The 22467-nt window shown below is 37.8% G+C and overlaps 1 long non-coding RNA gene across 3 annotated transcripts in view; it reads right to left on the bottom strand.

Moving 5' to 3' along the window:
- Positions 1–3238: 3238 nt before the first annotated feature.
- Positions 3239–22467, bottom strand: part of LOC126933528 (uncharacterized) — a 144848-nt gene continuing 125619 nt past the window's right edge. For all 3 annotated transcript variants that reach the window (XR_007718652.1, XR_007718651.1, XR_007718650.1), the window contains 2 exons: positions 14388–14592; positions 3239–3774 (listed from right to left, as the gene is read on the bottom strand). This is a non-coding gene — a long non-coding RNA (uncharacterized LOC126933528). The remainder of the gene's footprint in view (positions 3775–14387; positions 14593–22467) is intronic.

Genomic DNA, 22467 nt, shown 5'->3' with positions numbered 1-22467 from the left:
TTTGGCTAACAGTGCTGGGCCATAAAATTATATTTCAAATGTTGTACAAAGGACAATAGCACACAAATCTAAAATCCAAAGCTTGTAGTTACTTTGGAAACTAATGTCTTATAATTTCTTACTGTGAAATAAAAATGGAATTTATGAGTTAATTTTGGTTTTGTTCTTGTTAGTTTGTTTGGTAGAGGGAATCAATCATGAAAGTTATTCCAGAATTGGTTCATATTATTTACATGAAGATAGAAATGACCTGGACTCTTGGTGTCTGTCAATGTTCTTATCAAATTGCGTGGGGAGAGTCACCTTAAGGAATTAAATAGCCACTAAGACATGGCATAAAACATGAACACACAAGCTCATTTCTGTAACAGTAATACATTTGGACACTGCATTATCACCTAGGGCTGCCATAACAAATTGCTGTCAGCTGAGTAGTCAAAACAGAAATGTATCCTCTCACAGTCCTAGAGGCCGGAAGTCCAAAATCAAGGGATCAGCAGGGCTGCACTCCATCCAAAGACTCTAGGGTAGAACCTCCTTTGCCTCTTCCCAGCTTCTGTGGTTTCTGAGAATCCCTGGCATTCCTTCTCTGATAGCTACGTCACTTGAATTTCTGCCTCCATTCCCAGACGACCCTCTTCCCTTGCGTGTGTCTCTGGTTCTGTTTGTCCTCTTCTCGTCTTATAAGGACACCAGCTCATAATAAATTTTGGGCCACCCTAATCCAGTATGACCTTATTTTAACGAATTACATCTATAAAACCCCTATTTCTAAATAAGGTAACATTCTGAGGTTCAAGTGGACATGAATTTTTGGGGAACACCATTCAAACTAGTATAGACACCAAAATGGAGATAACGGACAACAGGTTTTCTATATTGCTTCAAAACAGCCAGGAAACAAGTCAATATTTCTTAAGTGCAGTGCATTGTTTGTAACATTATTTATTATGTGGAGAGCTGAGAGTTTCCTTGGTGGATATGAAATGCCTCTGGGTTTTTTTGCTTGTTTGTTTTCTTTCCTCTCTCTCTCTCTCTCTCTCTCTCTCTCTCTCTCTCCCTCTCTCTCAATCTTTCCCCTCACCCCACCATCTGTTTTGTAAACTACATTGACATCATTCAACTTTTAAGTTGGTGAAAGAAAAACAAAAACAAAAACATATACTTAGCAGAAGATAGAGGCATTTGCTATTTATTATGTCTCAAAATAACAGCCAAAGCAAAGTTTTAATAGAGAACACATGTAACAGATGTTTTATTCATTTCTTTAATTCATTATATTGTGATATTTGTTTTATTACCAAGGAATGTGTTGGGTGATGAAGAGACTAGAGAGAGAGAGAGGAAAAGACTGGGCTAAACAGAGTTAACTTTAGATGAAAAAGTTTTTAAACCCATATATGCATACACAGTTTATGTGGTTGAGTTACTTAATAGAAAGTAATATATGCCAAATATGTCTGCTTCCTTCCCATAGCTGGTGTAGAAAGCAGTTCTGAGTGATTGTAAGTGCCACCACTGGATGTCAATAATTTATCAACCTTTCTATATCTATAAAATGGGGATAATTATACTTGTTCTGTCTATCTTTCAAATTCATTATGAAGATTAAATGTGATCATGGAAATAAAATGAATTCGAATTCTAAAGTAAAAACATATTCTCATGATTGCTGTAATTACTGTTGGTGCACTTGAATACTGAATAGATATTCTTGGCAAAGCCTAGGATTTATTGTCTTGTCCAGTTATGTAACAAGAGTGACCACCATGTATTGAGCAACTGCTATAAAGTGCTGTGTGAGTCACTTTATAAAAACAATTTCTACTGCTCAGAATGACTCTGCAAAATAGACTTTATTGTCCCCATTTTGGACAGAAGTAATTGAAAAAAGGTCTAAGTGAGTTCTGCCTGGTCAACTCAAGTTTTAGCTTCTGAGTAGCACAACTTGCACATGGCAAGGCCAGGAATTTCTGCCAAAGGCAAGTTGGTTTTTCTTTCTCTCCCCTCCAAGATTCCCCTGGGATTTCTTTACACAAACACACACACATGCACACACACACTCACACTCATCTGCATCTTTCTCCCTCTCCCCCATACCAAGGATGTTGAGTAAATTAGTCATTTTTTTTTCAAATAAATCAATCTCAACCATTATTAGATGGCACTTGGGCATAATCAAAAAGAATTGTTTGAGACAATTTTTCGATTTTCATCTGGTTATTAGTAGGCTCTGAGTTTCTGTGGTTCAGTGCAGATGGAATCAAAATGAACCAAGAGTGTTCCACATACAGTTTTGCAAGTCTAAGTACAACCATTTCCCCCCGCTTAATCCTCGGCTTAGTGCTGGTGTTCGGTGGCGGCAAAAGAGGTTTTCCACTTGCATCTCTGTTCCAGTTTAGCTAGACCCAGACCACTCAGGAAAACCTGGGGTCCTGCCAATTTCATTTGCCTCTCCTCTGTTGAGAATGGAGTGTGTTAATCTTCTAGTTTACAGAAGATAGAATTCAGGAAGATAGCGTTGATTTCTAATTACTTTTTATCCTGTCCTTTAACATTTTCTGTTTGATAATGCTTTGTAATGTATCTAATCTAGTAGTACAATTGCAGAAACACTGGAGATGTGTGCTGAAAAATATTTTACTGATGGACAATATTATTTAAAACAATTGTAAAACCACTGAACCAGAGCAGTAGAAGCATTTCACTCCATCTCTGGCTTGGATTGGTGTTTTTAGAATCCTTGGCATGACCTATTTTCTTTGTAAACTCTGTGAGATAGTTCTTAGGGTAAAGAAGGCCAGAATGGTAATGGCATTGCATTTTTTTTTTCCTTCCTGACCGTGTAGCTGGTTTTACCTATGAAAATGAGTTAATGTACTAAATGCCCCATTGCCCATTCTTCATGGTTCACCCTAGTCATAATGGTGCAAGTGGGCTTTATCTAAATGATGGAGGAATTGACAACAATCAAAAAGCAGCTCAGCCTCAACTCTCCTTTCTCATACGGCAACCAAAATCACAGCACAGAATCACAGAAGCTCGGGGCAGGTAACAACCAGACAATGTCGAAAATTTCACTTAAGCTATTATTTTTTATTAAATCTAAGTAATATCTAATAATAATTGAGATGAATTTATTTAAACCAAATGACTAATATTTAATGCTCACTTTTCTAGTTAGTCACCATTGTGACTCCTCATGTGACCCTAAGTCACCTTGGATTCACCTTAATTTCCTAAACAGGCATGCAAATTCTGTGCATTATGCACAAAGCTCTTTTTGCAATGGTGAGCATTGTCTCACCTCCTCTTGACTTTTGTTAATCTGACAGCTACACAGTCCTTTCTTGGGGAATATTGCAAAGCGTCTTCAATTCAATTGCATTTCTGTGGTCGTGGGGTTTTATGTAATTACAGAAGTTCTGTAGTTGATTTGAATGTTATATCCCTGTTGTGGAATTATGTTTGGACTTTATCCTAAAGGACAGGGAAGGGATGGATTGTGTTTGTTTTGTTTGAACATTTCTTATCACAGAACTATGTTGGAGACAAACCCCAATGACACAAACATTCAAATACCACCTTCAGATGTAATATTGATTTATAAAACAACAGTGCACAGCTGCCAAGCTTCACTCTTGAATACAGAGGGTCTTCAATTCCCAACAAATTACTGGCATTTCTACCAATTTACAAATTAGAGTTTCCTCAGAATATCTCACAGTTCTTAATATTCCAGTCACCTTCCTTTTCAGCCTTCTCTCTTGAAATCTGTGTGTGGGGAGGAGGGAGGAGGGAGAAAGTAGAGCATTTGTAAAATTGGAGTTAAAAAAATCTAGATCAACTTTTATCCTTAGGCAAATTATGCACAGAGTTAAATTAAACCACTATATGTACTTGTAGATTGAAGAATCAGAGGTGGAGGAGGGGTCAGAGACACTGAGATCAAAGTTTCTGTTCTTTGAACAAAATCCCTTTGAAAAGCCCCCCATGCCACCTATCCTGCTTGTTAATGTTTTGACTGGGAGTGTCTAGCCGTGTCATCGGCAGCCGAATATTTTTAGTACCATATTTTGTTTCATTTTCTGTGTGCAGCTAGCTCTACTTAGCAAAGCACCAGATCCTTTGCCAGCTCTGTTCTATGTCTCTTAGGGGAATATTTTTGTTAATTGCAAATATTTGATTGACAAACATAGGATGCAATTAGTAGTCAGGCACAGTAGGAATGTGCAGTGAACTGGATCCCTGAACCAACGGATCTCAACTCTCTCAGCTTGATCTGAAATCGACTAGAGCATTTCAACCATATGTTTGCCTCAAACTTTCTCTTTCCTATGAATGTTGCTTATTTCCCCAAACTAGCTTCTTTTCACCTTGGCTCACTGAGGGAGCTAATTCCTCTATGATCAAGCCAAATGAAGAAAGAAAATTCTTCGCAAGTTTCAGTCTAGTGGGGCTATTTGACCATGGCTGTAAAAATTAATGCGGACAAAATTACACTTGCCAGTTGTTTCTCTCCAAAGCCCTAGGTGGAAAAAAGAATCTAATCTCTTCTGAATTCACACATTTTATTTTTCATAGCTATTTAAAACAACCTGGCATCATCTGATTATCTTTATCAATTACATTTTGCTTCTTTATACATACAGCAAGATGAGCTGTTTGTTCTGTCTTACTGCAGTATGTGAAATAAATTTCTGTTTTCAAAATATACCATTTATTTTGAAGGTATACTGTATGCCACAAATCAATGGGAGGTACTGGAATCTGATGCTATCAGATATTCTAAACTTCCTTCCCCTGTGAGAAATTAATTGCAACTCACAAAATTTGAGGGGAAAGAGCAAACTTCAAAGCCTTAAGTACCAGCTTTAAAAAGTCTTAAGAAAATGTACGCTGTTTTCCCAGATACATGATGTAAAAAACAAAGTTGAAAACAAAAAAAAAACAATGTAGTCAAATTGGGGTTGTGGCTCTAAAACACCAGTTCTCAATTTTTTTTTTTTTAACTCACTGATGCAATTCACATGTTATTTTAGGGGGATGAGTTATACAACATGAGTTGCTCTCTCTAAAGGATAAGCAAGGAGTTACCAACATTGTGGGTGAAGAGATAAGACATCTCTCAAAGCTGGAGGAAAGCATACTGTACGCTTATGAACATTCTGCAAGTTCATGGCAAATGATGTGGGGTCTTCAACGAAGATGGGGAACCTGAAACCCAGGGAGATTTTAAATTAGTTCAAGGACACACTGGAAGTGCTCGGTGATATGGAAATACAGGGCAGGAATCCTGACATGCAGCCCATGAAACCAGAATGCTTGTCAAGTCTGTCAATTATAATGTGCCACATTCCAAATAAAGCTTTAAAAACGGGTGTCACAAGGCTGCAAGGCACGGCTGTGGTTCATCTTGACCATCCTCCTGCCTCTAGAAAAGCTGTGATTAATTTTTTAAAACTAGCAGTCTGCTTCAAACATACAAATAAAAGGTGCTCTTCATGTTTAGAATTTAAATAAAACCATAGTAGAGCAAACTAGGAATTTGGAAAAATAAGAAAACAATCTCATGTTCTCTTGTTTTTCTCTCCTTTTTTTCCCCCTTCTTGGAATGATGATCCTAAGCTCAGTGACCATGAAACTATTGGGATGAATCTGGCTTACTGCATACAGCACTGACACAGTAGCTCCTTGGGTGTCTGTGTGCCCTGTGGCTTTTGCCATTAGTCAAGGCATTATCTAAACTGACCACATCAGCTAAGGCCCCCTCACTCACATAAGCTCACCATATGCCTGGATGCCATAGATCCTTGGAAATAGACAAGTTTAGAGGTGGAAGGGATCAGGAAGGAAATGCACCCATTCAACAGATGAGACATTAGAGGCTCAGCAAGTGGTGACTGTTTTGAATAACTTGAAGTAATACCAAAGCCAGCTTCTGAATTCTTTAATGGTTTGAGCCCTGCAAGCCTGGAAGAGTATGAGGTATGGGGGAGAAATCAATAAGAAGAATAAATTGAAGCAGCTACACAGATAGATTTGACTGATCTAGTGACAGTCAAGATGAACATTTTGTATGTGGGGAAGTGGGGCTGGTGAGGGAAGGACGGTGTATGTTTTTTAGATTAGAATAAGCTAACACCTCAGGTGATGAGTCCATAACCTCAAACTTTCTGATAGGAAACCAGATAATGCACTGGATACATTTTTAAGGTATATATTTCCCTAAATGCTGCCTTCAGAGAAAACTAGTGGCCCTCAGACAATCAGGTCTCTTCTCAGAATTTTCTCATTTGTCTCAGTTTGCAGTTCATTTGCTAATGCTGTGGCCTGTAAGTGGGCTCACATCTAAGATTGTAAAGGCTTGTGTATGGGGACTCTTCTCTTTTTTTATAACTCTTAGTAAGTACTCTGCCATTCTACCAGAGGCTGGCAAATGTAAGGGTGCACCAGAAGCACCTTCAAGGCCTGTTAAAATGCAGATTGCTGGGCTCCATCCTCAGAGATTCTGTATAACAGGTTTGAGGTAGGGCCCCAAAATCTGCATTTGTATAAAAACTCACCGATGCTACTAATGCTGCTGTTCCAAGGACCACACTTTGAGAAACACTGCTCTTTATACAGAAGCAATCTTCAGTGTATGTTATTGACTGAAAAATCCTTATGTTAACCTGTATAAAAATAGATAATAAAAGAGTTGGAGAATAAAATAATATTGGCATGTACCAGTTGCTCAATAAATATTTTTGACTGATTGAGTTGAGGATTGATGTTACTCTCCATTTACTTATACTGCTCAAAACAAATTATGAAGTTGAGTAAATTCCAAAACTTTTTTCTCTTTTAGCCATATCCCAGACTGGGTTCAAATACCTTTATCTAACATTTTTAAACTTTAGTTTTCTCAGTTTTACATTGGGGGAAATAGGGATATTGTAGAGGAGTAAATAAAATAACTTTTGTTGCAGTTCTTCTTAGCAGCATGCTTTAGTGTAAACATCCCGCTTTATCTTATATAACTATTGGTGAAAATAAATTTGCCAACTGGGAGGGGCCCTTCTTCTCTTTGAAATGAATTGGGAGGCATTCTTTAAAATAAGAAGTACATCTTAAATTACGCCTCAATATCCAATGATCTAAATGCGTAGAAATCTATAGGAAGCCTGTTATTAATGTGATCTGTGTGAAAAAGAGTATAGAAATCCTCTGTACTAAAAAATATTTTTATTAGAACATTTGAAGCCATTAATCAGTTTGTTTTAATTTATAGGGAATCACTAAATGGTTTAATGGGCTAGCATATAATGAATAAACAATGGGAAACCTTAAAAATCAGGAGACTAAGTGGCCCAGATGTTCATCAGCTGTTTTGGAAGCATATACACCTGTGGCTTAGTATTCAAAAGTTAAGAATATTTTATGTACATTTGTTAGTTTTCTAACAAAAATATCTTCTAAAAAATGTAAACACAAGTAAATAAAAAGAAAGCAATATGAAAAAACATTTCAGAACAGATTTACATTTCTTTATATAAATAAAAATGAAGGATTCTTATATTCCAGATGAGTTTTTATCTTCACATGAAATTAGAAGTAGATGACTCAGTTCTAGATAACAAATATATTATTTACATATTTATTTTAATTTAACTTACAAGAAAATTTACAGAGTTCTTACTATGTTCCTGGTGTTATTTTAAGTGCTTTATGAATATGAAGTCATTTAATCCTCATACCCCACGAGATGGGTATAATTGGGATCACCTCCATTTAACAATTAAGAAAACTGAGGCACAAATAAATTAAGAAAATTGCCTATAGTCACATAGCTAGTAAATAGCATAGCAAAGATTTGAACCTGAGTGAAGTGGGGCTGTGTTCCCGCTCATCCTACACTACTGTCCCAGTGACCCCAGTGATAAATGCTGGACTGGGTGATATGATGCAATGTATAAGTGGCACACCTTCATGGTTGTGAAGACTCAAGTGCTAAAGGACAAGTGCCAATATTTATGGTGTATAGACAGGGCCACAAACTAGAGAGCCCAAGATACAATCTGGCTTGTGGATATGTTTTATTTGCCTCATACAACATTTGAAATTTTTCAGCTAATGGGTTAAAATGAAAAATTATATAAATATTCCAGATTTTTCGTCATTTAAAAAACACAAAACTTAAAGAAACATTGACTATGCCCAAATTTGGCGTGAAACAAACAGATGGCATTCAATTCTCTCCTATTTGCTCCAGTCTCTGACATTCACACAATGTGTATATATGCATTTCTATCAGATGCATGCCGTTCATTTATTTTACTTGCTGAGTCCCTGAGTTGACCTATGTATGTGTGTCCTGAGAAAGGGGTGTTGGATGTCCTGGGACAGGTATTGCCTGGGATACTTGGAGAAGTTTCAGGAAGAAAAGTTATTTGCACTAAACTTCAAAAGAGGAGGACAGGTGGTTGTAACAAGATTGCAGTGAGCCTTCTGATTTTTTCTGACACCCTAGAGTGTATCCATACAAAATAACTCTTCTAAATTCAGCCAAAATAATGAGGAGATGTTGCAGTGTTCTGACACTTATTTTTGTAGTGACTACCATTTGACTAGTCAAAATATTCTTGCCTCATTTTTTATTCACTGTAGTAGTATTGCTAGTCTCACTTCTCTGAATTAGAAAGAAAGCTCCTTCTAAGAAACACACTACACGGAGACAGGGATCTGTTTGTCCTGATCAATACTATATTTCTAGAACCTAGTGCTGTGTCTGGAACGTTGTAAAAGCTCAATAATGTTCTAGGAAAAAAGACACTGGGAAAGACAAAATAAAAGAAAGAGGAAAGGGGGAAGGGAAGAAGGAAGGAAAAAAGGAAGGGAGGAAGGGAGAAAGGGAAGAAGGAAGGAAGGAAGGAAAGAAGGAAGGAAGGAAGAAAGGAAGGAAGGAAGGAAGGAAAAGGAAGAGAGGGAGGGAGGGAGGAAGAAAGGAAGGAAGGGAGGGAAAGAAGGAGAGAAAGAGCAAACAAAGCAAGGCATCTGATGACTTCTCTGTGAGTTCTCTCCCTCACTAAGTGTTAGTAACAGTAACGGCTGTTGCTGATATACATCTAAGAATAGCACAGGAACTTAGTGGGAATTGTAAGATTGTACAAGCTCTTTCTATGTTTGATAAAGGTCAAATTTGCAACTTATTTAAAAAATCAGGTAAAGCCATGATGTATCAAGGCATATTTCCTAGATGGCCCACATTGGGAAGGCCTGCTTGCTGTGAATGTAGACTCCCATGTTCCCCCCACCCTCTGTGATCTAATGACACACAGGGATTATGTATTTATACATGCCAGGTAATTCCTTTGCACATTCAATTTTGCACACCAAATTTTGGTGGAAATAGCCTTAGGTGGAGAAGAGGTCTTAGCAACCTGTAATTTGAGCCTGAAATCACAAAGTTCACACAATCCAATTAAATTCAGTTGAGTTGAAAATTATACAGTTAGTTTTGAATAGATGCTAAATCAATCTGACACTTCTTGATTAAGCTGAATTTTTACCTGACTGGTGGGTGCTTCGTTAATGTAAGTTTATGTGCTGCCATGTATCTGCCAAAGTGTCATTAAAATTCTCTAGACACAGAATTTGGGAATTGGTTGTTTTATTTATTCATTTGTTATTTTAACTAGGTTGATTTAATTACGAAATATGCAAACTACAAAAGTAACAAAATTTTATTTTGTTTGGTTGATACTGTGGTTTAAACAAGTGAACGTGGCCTGGGCGCTATGACTCACGCCTGTAATCTCAGCACTTTGAGAGGCCTAGGGGAGGATGGATCACTTGAGCTCAGGAATTTGAGACCAGCCTGGCCAACATAGTGAAGCTCCATCTCTACTAAAAACATAAAAATTGGCTGGACGTAGTGGTGTGTGCCTGTAATCCCATCTACTTGGGAGGCTGAGGAATGAGAATCACTTGAACCGGGGAGGCAGAGGTTGCAGTGAGCCGAGATTGTGCCGCTGCACTGCAGCCTGGGTGACAGAGTGAGACTCTGTCTCAAAACTAAATAAATATGAGATGAAAAGAAAAGAGTGAATTTAGATGTCCTTATGAACATGCTTTGCCCAATTTGGCCACAGGCTCCATCACTTCCCATTATATTTCACCAGGTTGTATTACACATTGATGGTACTAGCTCAAGTATTTGGGCTTGCAACCTTAAAAACCAAAATAAAACAAAACAAAATTATGAGCTGACAGTCTAGGACATAACTCTACTCTATATGGGATCCCAAATCCAACCATCCCTCACCACCTCCACTACCACCACCCCAGTCCAAGCTATTATTATCTCTCATCTAAAGTAATGTTATAATCTAATTATGGGTCTTTCTGTTTCTCTTACTGTCATAGCTCTATGTTCTCTACACAAAAGCCAGCTCAAACAGCTCGTAACCCTCTCATAGCTTCCCATCTCATTGGAATAAAATCCAACAATTTTACCATAGGATTCATGAATGCTGTTTACAAAATATTTATAGGTCTCTGCATAGTGGACACATGGTAGAATTGTGCTCCCTGCCCACACACACCTGTCCCTTCTCTCCTCCTCCGCCATCATTGCATGTGGTTATATGACTAGAGCTGGCCAGTGAGTTGTTTGTGGAAGTGCTATGTGTCCCTTCCATGCTGGAACATTAATTGCTGATATGAGATCTTTCAGAGATGTCTTTCCTCTGATAATATGTTTGGCAATGATTTTGACAGTGGTTTCTCTGTCCATCTGTTTCCCGGGATGAGGCTGACACAGTACAGAGCCCCCAACCTAACTGTGGTAGACATGATGTGAGCAAAAAATAAACCTTTCGTGTTTTCAGCCATCAAGATTCAGGGTTGTTTGTTACCATAGCATAATCGGGCATATGCTGACTGCTACTCTGACATTTGTCTACAAGGCCTATGTGAGCTAACCTCCACCTATATCTCTCTGACCTCATCCCCAACCTCTTTTATCCTCTCCCTTTCTGTTTGGCTCTATTTGCTTTCCTAGTGAATTCCAGCTTTCTGCCCAATACTGGGCCTTTGCACTGTTTAAGCTACTTTATGGATGCATCTTTCCACGTTCCCTTACTTCATCAAGATCTTTGCTCAAAAGCCTCCTTCTTAGGGGGAGAATCCCTGACTACAGATACAAAACAGCACCCTTTATTATTCTATTTCTATCCTGTTTATTTTTCTCTATACCTGGGATAGTTTTCCTTTATTATTTTACTTTTCTGCTTCTAAAACTGAAATATGAACTCCTTGAGGGTAGGGACATTTTGTTCACAGGTGTTTTCCCAGCAGCATGAGCAATGCCTGGGGTAGAGTAGATAATTAATAAATATTAATATTTGATGAATTAATGAATTACTCATTCATTCTTATCACACAACTATCAGTTTTCTCATCTGAAAGTATGGCTTAACATGACCCTCAACCTACTCTACAATGTTATGTTATACTTTTAGAAGTAGACAGTACAATATATTTTATTTTCTCACCACAATGGTAGGTTAATTCACTTAAGTGTTCCCGTCTAAGGTGTCAAGAGGAAGCATCCAATAAATAATGCATTTGAGGCCAATGGGTTTGACCTTTGGGTTCCTCAAGTAGTTTACAGTCTTACACTTTTTTCTTATGTTAAAATAATTTCAGAAGGAACTATGAGAACTGGCATGCAATGAAAGGCTGCACATACAGTTGAAATCCTTCACTCTTCTCAAAAGTGAATCTGGGTATCATTTATCTTGGAGGCATTGGCAGAGTTTTGCTTTGTCATACAACGTCTATTGATTCTTTTCTAGCAGCCTTGCATGAAAATTAATATGGAATTTAAGCAATGACCTCTTCTAGAAATAGTGAACATGTAATTTTTTATGCTGAGCCTTCTAAATGTCTAGTAATGGAGTATGGGTCACACTGAAATAGAAGCTTCACTTTCTAACCTGAATTTTACACAATACAATTTTACCTATAAAAGCATATCTCAGTAAACTCTAGAAATATAAATTTGTAATTTCTTCCTAGAGTCAGCCATACAATACAATTACCATGAGAAGATTGATTTAAACATGCAATTATAAACTTGGTATGATTCTATAAATTACCTGTAATTTATTTATAAATCTGCTGCAAGGGCTAATGTTTAACACACGCAGATATTTTTTTATGCTCCCTTTCCCTTCAGTTCTGTCATATCATTAGATAAATATACTTAATGAGGGTTTATTATGGAAGTAAAATAATCTAAACAGTATTGTATGGTCTACTGTATTATGAAAGAGTGATTTTAAAAGCCTATTAAAGTCCCTGCTTAGTCTTGTCCAAGTTAGCATAAGTGAGGAATGATAACCTAGAAGAAAATTCCTATTTTGATTATTCAATCAAGTATATTCTCTTGTATTATTCAATCAAATCAGCATTTTTCTCATTCTGCTACTCGATGTCTATAAGTCACAGTCAGATAAAACTATAAAAGTCAAGAGAGTAATTTCTTCTTCATGGTCTGTCTATGGTATTAAAAAGACCAGGTTTTGAGTCAACTTTTTCACCCACCAAAAACACGGGGGAGAAACACAAAACCCTTACAAAAGATTACTGTAAGTTCTAAGCATCAATTTGCTTTTTAAAAAGAAATATGTTAAGTATTAAATATTTGTAGCTAGATTTTGCAAGTTCTGTATATAACAGGCAAATTTGTTGTGATATTATAGTCAAAGAGATATACGTTAACCTTGCTGACAATGACATGCTTCCTTTTGATTGGTAAAATGGGATTCCCCTAGTAAGTGAGACACAGAGGGTAATTCATGACATTTTTGGATCACAGAAAGGTCTTACATATCTAATCCCAATCCAGGTGACGAAATTTACCCACTCTACTATGCTCTCCAAAGAAAATAAACATTAATCAAGCTCTCCCCAATAAATCTCCCCAGAACTTGAGTTTTGGGGTCCTACCCTAATCATCTTTAGATCCTTAGCACTCAGCTGCACCCTTCACCCACTAACTACTTGAGGTATGCTATATAAAATGATAACACAAGTAAGCCAGCACCAGAAAGGTGTTAAAACAAACATGGAGAACTGAAAACAATTCTACCAGGATCCCACACAATATGTATGTATTTACATGTACAAATACAAATGACCAGAGAAAAGTAAGGAAAAGGCAATGCTGGAAATGCTTTATCATTCTACATAAATAACACCGATATGTGTATCATCGAAAAGGTACTGGGCACCCCATAGTTATAGCATCTGGACAGGTGACTGTATTTTTCTGTTACTTTTCTCATAGTCTTTTGAGGGCAACCTAGCACAACAGTTTTCAAGAAAACTCCCCCTTCCTTTTTTATTTTTAATATTTTTTTAAGGAAAATGCTGCACTACCTCCCCCGAAATAAATTATACTAACAATTTCAACAACCTCAATATATGAAGAAGATAAAAGTAAAGGTAGAAGAGTCACTGTGCTGATTTCTTTTTACATACCACATATGGCAGCCATCATGGCAATGTTTAAGGCCATTACAGAGAACTCGAGGGCTCCTAGTTAGGAAAGCAGTGACCCAGATCCATGGGAAATAGATATTTTTCAATTGCACTAGACAGATGCATATGTATCGATGTTGCATGCACTAAATAAATATATAAAGATATAAATTGACTATATATGTATATATATACACACGTATACTCACACACACATATATATATCTCTATATGATAGAGACCATAATTTGGTTCCATATTGTGATTGTGGAAAACAAGTGGTGATATATTTTTCCTCTATTGGACATATTTTCAGAATCATGCCTGGGGATTTATATGCATACCCTGTGCCATTTATAACAGTGCTACAAATAACGAGGATTATGCTCATTAGCAAACATTGCCACTTTTTTGAAGGGGATGCTAGGCAGACATGGCTGAAATGAGAGTCTTTTTTAGACAGAAGCGACAAACCTGGAAATAGGAATCTATATCTTGGTCCTGTGACTGTTTAGTGCAGTGTTTCATGAGCTAAAAAAGAGAGAGAGAGAGCACAAGAGAGAAAAATGGTGCTTTGTATAATATCTTACAAGCACTGCAAGGAAATCTGATGTTCATCTTAAACAGGCACAGCTCTGATTTTGCCATCGAGTTTCTCAGAAATATTCACCGTATCTAAAGAACTTCTGCCTTGAAAGAGGGGAAAGGGGAACTTAACCAAACAGTTCTTTTGAAAAATCTTTTCTCTCTACTGGCAAGTTTGGACAAATAATGGACATGAAGGAAAGACAGCTTTTTGTAAGAAATTAAAACTTCGTTATCAAGTTGCCCTTTGATATTCTCAATCCCCGTCTTACCCCATTTTCTCATCTGTGTAGCCTGTGTTGCGTTTGCAGTTGTTTTTCTTAAGGATAATTTTTGCTTCTAAATACTGAGAAAGAATAATCAGGTGCTTGAGAAGTGGTGTCTCTGCTCATCTCCCCACACGTGACTGCTTTCTCTCTGGTGCTTTGTCATGGTGCCTCCAGAACAGACTTCCTCAGCTTCCTTTGTTATCCTCGCCTGATAAATAAACAGCACAAAATTACCGAACTTATTATGGTAATTGAGAGAAGGGAACGGAATGCTGAGCCTGCCCCCCTATCTGTTACGCTGCCATTGCAAAAGTTGGGCAAACCTGTGCCAAACCTCAGCTGATAGTGTAACATCAGCCCCTCTCCTGTGTGCCCCCCTTTATTGCCGTAGCCCCCCACCTTCCACGATGATTGCTTTCTGTCCATCTTGAGCTGGGTGTCAGTTCATTTAGATTTACATCAAGTAGTAAATTAAAATAATCACTCAGCAAACACTCCGAGCTCAGTTTTCCCTTTCAGTCAGGAGTTGCGCGAGCTGCTCGAAGCATTCAAGCAGAAAATATTGCTGTCTAGATATTTGTCCTCTGGGTGATAAAGGAGGCATTGTCTTGGGACCCACTCAGGCCTCGGAGCCGATCGTGGCTGTGCATCACAGCTGTGAAGTGCGCTTTGTTATGTGTCTGAGGATTCGGGTTCAGGACCTTGTTTTTCTTGAAATACCAGACTGATCAGAGCTGCATATGTTCGGGGGAAATCAGGGGTCGGTGGTTCTCTGTCCACATTTTTACTAGATTATTCTTGGACAGAACTCTGGGAAAATACCCTGCAGCATAAACCATCCCAAGAGTTTTGCTTTGTTTTAATTCATTTTCTTTCTTTCTCTTTCTTGCATCTTTATTTTTTTTTCCCCCTCCGTATTCTGCATTGTTACAGTCCTGGAAAATGCTGGAGTTTATCTGCATGAGTCAGAAACAAAGGCTTACGGCATTGCTGCTTCCTTTTGCGTGGAACCTGGTGCCATAATGTACCGAGTTATAAACCTGCTTCTTTGTGTTCTCATTGCAGTACATCTATCTGCCCATTTAGAAATCAAAATGCAGAGTTCGGTCACCTGGGATGAAATATAGAGTGGGCTAAAGAGGCTTTTCACCATTTGCAAATGATCAGTGGGATCTTGAAACAAAACAAGGAGTCGATAGGAGAAAACAAATTGGAAATTTAGCTCCCAATGAGAATGTTTTTAAAAAGATAATTATCACTTGTAAATCTTAAAGTCATCACATTTTTATTTCAGCTATTTTGTAGGTATGCTATTGCTAAGGGTGTGAAAGAGTGAAATATTTACTACTCTAAGTAGTGATAGAAAAACATTAAATGATAAGGAGCGTGGTTGCAGACATAGGAATAAAAATTGAAATTTTTAGTCAATTATCTAAATTTTTACAAATAGTTCTGCGTGCTTGGCTTATTGACTACCCTTATCAATTTTTGGCTAGAAATTTGGCATCTTTCTATATTTAAGCCAAGCTAGCTACAGTGAATGTGCTATTTGATATATTCCTTATGTCTGTGCTCTGGCTAAATATACATTTTTCAATTATAAAATTCTCCATTCCTACATAGAAAGAGCATTACTATTACAAGCCAAAAAGAAATAAAGGAATGAGATGGACATGTATGTATCACAGGCACATATATATGGTCATGTGCGTGATGTGCTCATGAATGAATGATTTCATGTTTTTGAATTAAGTGAGTTCCCCTTTGGAGTATTTTCATGGTGACCTCACTGTAACCAGCTGCAAAGCTTACCCTTTCGACCACTGTATCTATAGGAACCAGAGGTGCCATTAAAACCAGCAATGCTAAGTCCTTAGATTATGCCAATGAAAATAAATTGAATCGCCAGAGTAAAATCATAGATGGCTTCCAGTCATTTATTGTGGTTTGTGATGTTTTATGTCCAAGTCCCAATCTAGTTCATAAGTATAGGTAAAAGGAACCAAACTAGAAAATTTGGTTCTGATTGGCTTGGGCTCCAGAGCCAGAGTCTTATTTAATTCCCCTCTCTATCACTGGTAGCTGAGTAACCTTGAGTAAATTACCCAGTCACTCTGATACCTCAATTTTTCCATCTGTGCTTTGGAAATATTATTAATGTGTACCTTATAAGTTTGTTAAAATTGTTTAATGAATAATGCATATTAAATGCTTAGAATGATGTCTGGCACATAGCTAATATTCAGCAAATATTTTATTAGTGATAATGATGATAATAATGATAATAATTTCTACAACAAGAATAAAGGTAACACTTATCTAGGAAACACAACTAAGGTGGAATAGATTTGTCCTACTTTTCCAAGGTTGGTATACACATTAATATTAGGTTGTCCTGGGGCTGGGTGAAGTGGCTCACACCTGTAATCCTAGCACTTTGGGAGGTCAAGGCAGGTGGATCACCTGAGGTCAGGAGTTCGCGATCAACCTGTCCAACATGGTGAAAACCCATCTCTACTAAAAATTAAAAAAATTAGCCGGTGCAGTGGCACGTGCCTGTAGTCCCAGCTACTCGGGAGGCTGAGGCATGAGAATCACTTGAACCCAGGAGGCAGAGGTTGCAGTGAGCCAAAATCTCACGGCTGCACTCCAGCCTGGGTGACAGAGTGAGACTCCATCTCAGAAACAAAAACAAACAAACAAACAAACAAACAAAAATTAGGTTGTCCTGAATAACAGTCACAGTTTAACCATTTACTAATTGTGTGCATGGGCAAATTATTTTATTTTCTATGTAATAAGATAATAACTGGTTACTGTGGCTATTGTAAAGATGCAAATAGACTGTACACATCACTTGCTTAGTACCTGTGTGGCCTGAAGGGCTGCTCCTAAGTCGTATCATTCTCCAGGCCAAAAAATAAAAAAAGTATTTTTATATAACCAATTTGATATAAAATAATATTACAAACTTCAAGAGCTAGTTATTAAAAATTTAGAAAAAAGGGTAGAGAAGAAAATCTTACATATTTTTTTCTTGTGTAATTAATGTGTGTGAAAGCTTTTCAGTGTCCAGGCACCATCTGTTCAGGTGCAAGAAACTTCTCTTTATTTTTTTTCTTTTATTTTTTGATTTTCAGAATTACTGGGTCTGACTAAATCACAACTCCCACCATGAAAAAAGCTAGCAATGCTGATATTACTTACTCTGCCATGACTCTTTAGAACTTGTATATATTGATATAATATTGATCTTCTTACTTCTGAGCTTCCCTAGTACTATTTTGTAAAAGTCTAGTTATAATAGGGCTTGTATCACTTCATCATCCATTGTGCTATTCATAGATATTGGTTTCCAGTAATTCTCTCAAAAGTTGCTTTTGTGCTTCATCGATGATGACTACAATTGTAAGTCTTGCCCAGAGGATGCGGAAAATGTGAGGAATAACTTATTCCCTGATCTTGTTAAGTTTACCGTTCAGAATTCTATAGTATTCCAATAGAAACAATATATCTTCAGCCATGCTTTCTCATGAACTAATTGGGCTATAATCATTGCATTTCTAGAATGTGATCTCTTTCAATGTTGTCTGCATCCCTACCTTCCACTCACTTCCACTTTCTCTAGCTAGAAGGGTAGAAAAAGAGGAAGGCATTGAGTGAGAAAAATGGTCCCATTTATACAATAAAGTCTGTCCTTTCTCCAGCATGGCCTAAATCTATCCAGAATTTCATGATGTGGCCACATCAGTTGGAGGCAATGAAGAACATTAATGGGAAGGACCCCTTGTTGTGTGGAGCAGTGGTCCGGGAAGCCTCAGGGGTGATAGTTGCAGCCACCTGGTAGATTGTCTAAATATGGTACAGAGCCTGCAGAAGGAATAGGGTGACTGTTTTGAATGCCAACAGTAATGGTCCCATGAGTAAGTGATGTCCGGGGTTACCCCCACCACCCTCAGGTGCTGTAGCCTAAAGCCAGCACTGTGATTGGTCAGAACATGGGTGTATAAGCATGGATCACACATAGTTCAAGCTCAAGGCTGGCAGAGGACTACAGGTAGTCCAGAGTCCTAAACTCTTCCTGTGTCTGATTTGAAAGTCATACAAAATCAGCATGTCAGCACCATTATGACATGATATTCCTAAAGAAATACTGCACCAACTAGCAGGAAAAATGCATTCACCAGGTCACTTTCCTGGAACCAGATGGCCATGTGGCTCCAGGACAACCCCACAATGATCCCACAGGCTCAATCTCCAGAACTCTTGGGGCATCTGGTTGGCCCTATAAGTGCTGAAATGAAATGGGGTGTCAGAGCACCCCAAAGGAAAAGGATGAGTCAGGACTCACAAGAATCTGTATCTGAGTTCTGTTAGACCTGCTCACACGCTACCTGTGCCCAAAGAGAGACTTAAACAAATTTAAGAAAAATTTGATTAAGAAAAATTTGAGACTTAAAATTTTTGTGACGAATTGGAGTTTCTTTTGGCACAGGGAAGGAGAAGGAAGGAAAGAATAGGTATACAAAGCAGAGGCAATAGCCTGAGCACAACAGAGTGGAATGCAAATGGTCTAGTTTTTGAGGGAAATGCAGGGGCTAGTAGGGGCACTGAAGTAGGTGCAGATAGAGATTAGAAGTGAAATAGAAAAGTTAGGTGGAGATCAGGTTTTGAGGAGCTTTGAGTACAAACTATACCCTTATATATTTAAGGGGCTTACTTTGTGTCAGGCTCTGAGCCTTAGAGACATTATTCCAGGTTTTCGGGGGAGACGAGTAAATTGTTGAAAGGTTTTCAAGCAACACGGTGATCTGTGTTTTTGAAAGATTCCACTGGTAGAACTTTAAGGGTTGGATAACAGTGGATGAGACCATGAAAAAGGAGATTAAAGGGCTATAAAGTTTCTTCTGGAGAGTGATGAAGAGAACCTCAACTAGGATCACAGAATGAGAATGGAGAAGAGGGAAGAATTCAATATTCTTGTAAAGGTAAAGTCAGCAGAATTTGGAGACTAATTGAATGGGTGCTGGAGGAATAGACTGGTCACTTGATATCTCTATAACTATGGTATCTGTTCATTAATTTAGTTCATGACATCTTGTGAAGCAATGTCTCTCCAAGTGCCAGACCCTGTGCAGGAAATACAGAAGATGGAGCAGGCCTGGTCGTGATGGACTTTCAGAGGTGGGATCACTTCCATGTTAAATATGCAGAGAGCTGGCCCTCTCCCTGAGCAGGCATAGGTTCCAGACTCCAAGAATTTGTGTTTTTAACAATCACCCCGAGTAACATGTTTCATCATGAGAGTTTGGGAAATTCTTCACAAAATAATGCATTTGGTTTTGGATGTGTTAAGATAATCTATATAGAGAGAAATTATACATGAATGCAGATACAGGAGATTCTACTACACTCACATAAGCATCAGAGGCAGAAGATGTTAAAAGGAGGTTTGCTAAGCTAATCTATGAGGTAAAACAAATGGAAGAAGCTAAAACCATAAGGAATAAGCTCTCTGGACAGTGTCCCTCTCTGGAACTGAGAAATGGAGCTGGAAACCTCTGCCAATAGAAATGTCCCATTCGTTGACTGAAAGATTGACTCAGCCTCCCATCCAAATCCAGCTTCAGGCTTTAGTATCAATTATGGTGACTGATATTGTGATTTTTTTGTTTTACAGTGGAGTGCCTGCTATGAAGCACACACAATGCTTATCTGCTGCTCCTTTGGAAAGTCAATAGCAAAGAAGGGAAAGGATCTTCTGATTGGAGAGTGGAGGAGTTAGAAGACGGTTTTATGTTTACCGCAATGCCCTTTGTCCTCATCAGAACTGTGAAGTGGAATTTGATTTTGATGCACTCTTTAACAAGGATGCTGTGTGTTATCCATGTGATCCCCTACTACTCTGAACCACAACATACACACGCTGCATCTCGCAAGCCAGAATCCCCCAAAACTGGGTTGTTCCAGGTTTCAGCTTCTAATATCTAGCTTTCTTTCTCTCAGAGTCTCATTTATCCTTTTCTCCCAAAGGCAAAGCTGTTTTTATCTGATTACTTGCTTTCTATGAAAATTTTAGTGCATTCTATTGACTTAGTAGTTTATCTGACCCAGGTAGCATGCACTTTGATACAAAACTTTTAAAGAGAGTGTCTTAACCAAAAGAATGACTTAATGATGAAATTTCAGACAGAAAGAGATGTTTGTTCCGATTGAGAGAGGCTAACTAACCAAGTCAAGAAGAGGATGAACAAGGTTTAGGGAACAGTTCTTTTTACAATTTAAATTTTTAGATTTTAAATATAAGCTCTAAATATCAATGCAGGCCATATCAACTTCTTCATTGGACTACTTAGGACATTTAAATGAGATAACATATATAAAGCCCCAGCTCTAAGACTTGGGATTCAATAAATATCAGTTTTTCCCTTACACCCTCATCCCCATATGGGTGAGTGTGGGTTGCCCTGTAATCTTTTGCTGCAAGTTTCTTTTTTTTAGATTATTCAGTTAAAAATTCTATTTTATCCGGAAGAGATAAGGTTGAAAGAACGAACTAGTATTTATTGAGTGCCAAGTTTTAGGACTGGGGGTTATATGTGTATTACTTCATTTAAATGCTGGCAAATAGTCTTGTAAATAACTTATAAAAATACAGTAGAAACAATTGCTACATGGCACGATTAAGTTGGGGATTCTGGAACAATAATCTTAGGGGAGTGCCATGCTGTTCCTGTGCAAAATAAGTAACTTGATGATTATTAGAAACAATATGACTAGTTTGCCTTAATTTTTTTATATGTACAGAATATTTAAAAATGGATACTTTCTGCTTAGGTACTCTACAAATTGGCACTCCAATTTTGCCAGATGCTCCTAATATCTGTTACTCTGACTGAAATAAATACACCATGAATAAAATGCTCACGTTTTAGAGTATGGATATTATGATATCGTTGTGGTGTCTCAGATGCCTTTCCCTTCTTTCACTTTCCCTTGCTCATGGGTATTCTGAATAGTAGAGGGTTGTCAAAGAACTGTGTGCTGGTGGAATGAAGTTGAGTTGCCATGCTTTCCTATTCAACCCCGACTCAAAGTGAGTGCATATGCTGTGCATTGGAAATGCTGTCACCAGTGTTCTGGCCGTTTGTAGGTATCAAATCACTAACCTTGCCAAAGAATAAGTTTGTGAACCTTCTTTTCAGAGGTTCTGTCTCTGATATTTCAGAACCATTCAATTATAATTCTGATGCTTTCTTTTATGTGGCAGTCAAGGGTTGTCAGCAAGGATAGAATTAAGAGAGGCACGTGAAGTGTGTTACGGCGGCTCATGCCTAAGGATCTCTATTTCTTTTGTTCATGGTGACAAATGACAGCCTTAAAGATATTTGTCCCGATTCCTGACTGTCCCTATGCAGGTAAAAAACTTTCATTGAAGTCAAACAAGCTTCACTGAAGTTAATGGGAAGTAATGCCCTTGTAGGGAAGGGAGAACTAGGGTGATTAATTTTAATTAGCCAAATATAAACAAGCATGTGTCTACAAGTAGAGACAGGAAAGTGATCTGTGACTTTTAACTTAGCTTTGGGGAGCTAGGTATGGCCATTTTGTACAGAATCAGATGAAACTATTTCAACTCAGAAACATAAGAATGCCCATAAAAAATAAAATCAATTTTCCCCAGCTGTATCTCTGAGATTCACCTTCAATACATAATTCAACAAAACTCCTAAAATATTACCACACATCGAACATGTTCCAGGCCTTTGGGAGAGAAAGACGACTACAACTGGCACCCCATATGGGGCTCACTTTTAGGTCATGGAAATACCTCAGTAAACAGTTGTGGTACAAGTCAATCATTAGTGTCTCCATCATTCATTTATTCATTGATTGATTCATTCAAGAAATATTCGGCACAGACTTCCTAAGTATTTTGCCTCTGTTCCTATAACAGAGCATGTGCAAAGTACTATTAGAACCAAATGGGATAAAATTCTTGTTTTGCATGAAATGGTGAGTTATAATCATGGAAAGATTCTTAGAGAGAGTGTCACTTGAGCTTAATTTTGTTAGCATTTAG

This window comes from Macaca thibetana, chromosome 13 (assembly GCF_024542745.1).
Source record: "Macaca thibetana thibetana isolate TM-01 chromosome 13, ASM2454274v1, whole genome shotgun sequence".
In the NCBI taxonomy this organism is placed as follows: Eukaryota; Metazoa; Chordata; class Mammalia; order Primates; family Cercopithecidae; genus Macaca; species Macaca thibetana.
This window is presented reverse-complemented; position numbering and strand designations above follow the sequence as displayed.